Source organism: Triticum aestivum, chromosome 2B (genome assembly GCF_018294505.1).
Source record: "Triticum aestivum cultivar Chinese Spring chromosome 2B, IWGSC CS RefSeq v2.1, whole genome shotgun sequence".
Lineage (NCBI taxonomy): Eukaryota > Viridiplantae > Streptophyta > Magnoliopsida > Poales > Poaceae > Triticum > Triticum aestivum.
The window spans coordinates 10373115-10377237 of record NC_057798.1 but is presented as its reverse complement, the minus strand read 5'-3'; positions in this window follow the sequence as shown (position 1 = coordinate 10377237).

Here is a 4123-nt window from a genome sequence, read left to right as displayed (position 1 = left end):
AGCTTTGAGATTCAAATCGACAAGGTAGACCAACCTGACTCTAAAATCAGTGAAGCAGCAGAAAAAAATAAGTCCTGCAAGTATAAGGATATGGCAAAGGATCTGCATCTACTAAGAGTCATGTGTAAGGCCCAGGCAAGGAATCATCACCATGGCACACAGGCAAAAACAACACGAAGGTGGGGTGGAATTCAACTATCTGGAAACTCGAATCTAAGAAGAAGCAATTCGTAATTTGTTAACATACAACATTTTTGGCACTCAAACTCGGAAAACAACACGGCTAGATATTACTGGAAGCCACAGGAGGCTACACAATGGCATGAACATCAAAATATGACCAAGAAAGTAAGTGTACCATAGCATGGACACTTGCAGTGTCCTATGAAACCAGAGGAGCTCACCTGTGCAAGTTGTAACCAAGGTCCCGTCCACCTTCGCCATAATCTTAGATATGATGGGGCCCACCCCCAGCTTGGCCCAGTGCTTGGCAATGTTCCCTTAGGTTGTAAATCTGCAAGCACAGCTGGAGTCGCTAAAAGCTCAGGCACCACAAATCATCTCTACTAAGTAAACCGTTCCTAGGGCGAAATGTAGTTAGCAGAATGGGTACCGACGCTTCTATTCGTACATAAATAATTCGACAAGCCTACGATACATGACACTGGTGTGTTCTTGTCCAAAACAAGTACAGTACCAGGTGTGGACAAGTATGAGTGCTACGCAGTTCAAAGAGCTCACTCATATCACACAAAATGCATTAAGATACCTCATGTAAACTCAACTCTACGTAACGTTATTCCACACTGGGTGAAGTGGAAAAAATGATGCTTTGTTCATTCATTACGTTGACAGTGGAGGCTATCTTGTTTACTTATCAAAACTCATAGGAATGACCGTGTTAGAGGTCTCGCTGTGCATTCTAAAATCAATCGATATATGTCTCCATGTGGAGAAGAACTGCCCTCAACTAAGAAAAATGATGATCGGAAAATTAAGTTTGTTTCCACAGCTGGAAGCAAGCACATAGTCTCAGTTCATTTGCTAATGCCCAGAGATGTACGCATCGCCACGGCTCGATGACTGCGTGCCCAGAGCTAGGGGAAGAAGAGAGGATGAAGAAGATAATACCTTTTTGTTTGTAGCCGAGGCTGAACCACGCCATGGCCAGCAACGATGGACACGAGATCTGGTCGACCACGCCGTCTCTGGCAATGGTGGAGACAAGAGCTGGCCAAACCTGTGAAAGGGGGCCATCGTACTCGCCTTGCCACCACCAAACCTGCGCAACACAGGGAATGATACAGCTGATTAATAGGACAAGAGTAGATCAACGAGTGCAGAGAACGCCAAATGCATAACCATTATCAACCACTAGCTAGATAAAAGTAATGCTCCAGCCACAGATCATCTGTAGCGACACCACAAACATTTTCGTTGCCCTTTGTTGTTTTTCCGAAAACACAAGGACAGTGGAAAATAGAAAGACAACAACACATATCGATGAATAACAAGCATCAATTGTTTTACTCCCTCTATAACTAATATAAGAGGGTCTAGATCACTACATTAGTATTGTAATCGCTCTTATATTAGTTTACGGAGGGAGTACAATATCAGGCGTTCAAGCATCAAATTCCTCTTCTAAATACAACACACAGTGCAACTATAATTGGCACATCATCACAGAAGACAAAAGTGTTCATACTTGACTAGAAGCAAATTAACTTGGCCATGTCAGGAAAGTTGTAGCGTTATTAGGAAATGAACTTTCTATGCATGTAACCCTTGAACTATAGATCAAACAATCCAAGCAACCAAAAAAGCATGACATACTGCTAGTATTAGCGCTAGAGTTGGTGTTGGGCAGGAATACTCATACAGAGAAACACTTGCAGACAATAAAACTTAAAGGTTGTCTTCAACTCCACCGGTGATAAGCTAGTAACAAAAAGGAGAATACGATTTCATCAGCAAGCTGCTGCTATTTGGTGATCATCCTAGACTAGAAAATTCGCACAAATGGTACTAAGCTCTATGAGTTAGGGCGGACAATAAGTTATCCAAATGTGCATATGTTGTGCTGCCTCATTCAGGTTAGGCATCATTCAGTTCTTGCATGGAACAATGATTCAAATCAACAGTTTATATTGCCAGTTCTTGCATGGGAACATGAATATTATCAAGTGCCATTTCTTGTATGTGATACAATCATGTGGCTGTTGACCAACTATACCAATGTCTTTAGAATATTTACTAGTTACACAGCATGACTTCTCAATGGTTGTGGTATAATAGAATCAGACTGCACTAGCAAATGATCAAACGAGCTAGGTAATAATCATTCGAAGCCAACACCTTTTAGCCAACAGAAGAAGAGCCTACATCACTAGCTCCATATCAGGAAAAGCCGACATGATTAATAGAGATTAGCTTTCACAAGAAATCCAGCTAACTAAGATTTCCCATGATGCTAATGAGTAAAGCTACTGTCAATGCCAAGCATCTAGGCATTGACATTTCTCTTAAGTAAGACATGGCCATGGCACGATGGCCATGAACCCAAAGCAACCACCATAGCCGTGGCTCGATGACCACAAGCTCAGAGCAACCGAAGGCAATGAAGGAAGAAGATGAGCTGGAGGTGCTAACCATACAAGTTTTGTAGCTGATGCCAAACAGTGCCACGCCGGAACACAACAGTGGAAGACACCGAGGCCGGAGACCAAGCCAACCGTCGCGCACCTTGCCTCGCATGATGAACCCCATATTTGCATCTGTGATGGTGTTGTACCATATCCTGCACAAGGACAACACAAAAATTAAATCTTGAGCTCAAATCCAGAAAAACAAAAGAAAACGTGGGGATCAAGAAGGAAAGGAGCAGCTAGCTCACCTCTCCTGTACACTGGAGCAAGGCTCCATGGACTCAAGCTTGGCGGCGACGTAGCCGTCGGTGACCTTGTTGAGGTACACCAATGGTGTGTTCCCGGTTCAAAACACGCATTACAATAGAGGAATTTTTTTCGAATATTGATAAATTCAAATCTGTAGTATCACATCAGAAACATAATAGGGCCGTGGGAGTTCTGACCAGCCCGCCTTCTCATACAAGTTGTCCTCCAGAATGAGCCACCATGTTGTCATTTCCAAGTTTGCATGTTTCAACTCTTCAAGCCGACGATAGTGAGCTGAGCCTCTGCAAAGGCAATCCAATGGAAATTAAATTGTGAGAACATGGCATTGTCTAAAGGATTTAGCATTTACGAACGACGTTATCGATGGTTGAACACCAGCACATGATAACCTGATTACCAAAACAGTAAGAATGCACCAAAAATGGCTCAGTTTTATACAATGAAAGATCAAACAAACAGAGAACTCAGAGAATTTTCAGTGTGTCCATTTAGAACAACCAAAAAGGTATGGAGATATCTTACATGACATCATGCTTATGCCAGAAAACAAGAATGCGGAACAACTCATGTTCATCATTCAACATGCCTCGTTTAGATAATAGTATCTGATTCTAAATCATTTGGGTGGCTTTCATGCAATTGAAATTCAACTCTACATGGGTTACGCGTCCATTGTACGTATTTACTTGTATAGAAAGCTGCAACCCCTAGAACTAGCCAGAAAAGAAATAACTTCACTATATATCCAGAAATAAATAAACTAAGCAATCAACATGAGCATAGGAACAGGACATGCAGCAAGCATGGATCAAACCAGCAAATAAATCTACTTTTATCCATTCCAGCAAACCTTTCGGATGTGTGGCCATTTATTACTTATATGGATCAAAGCGCACATTAGAGGATCAAAGCAACAATTGATGATCTGACCAACAACGAGATCATACAACAATTCCATCAATTAAGCCAATCCATTTAGCAGCAGCCACCACCAGCAAAATAACATAAATCAAGATCAATCACCGCCAAGAAATAACCAAACCCAATAGACCATCCCTATAACACTAGCGCCATATTAAAATAAGCCCACTAGATTAAAGCTAGATTAGCTTTCACGTTAGCTAGTTGTTCAATTTCATTATGCTAAAATATTAAAGCCAGTAACAAATATCCAGTAAACAGGATATTAATCGTTGTTCCATTTC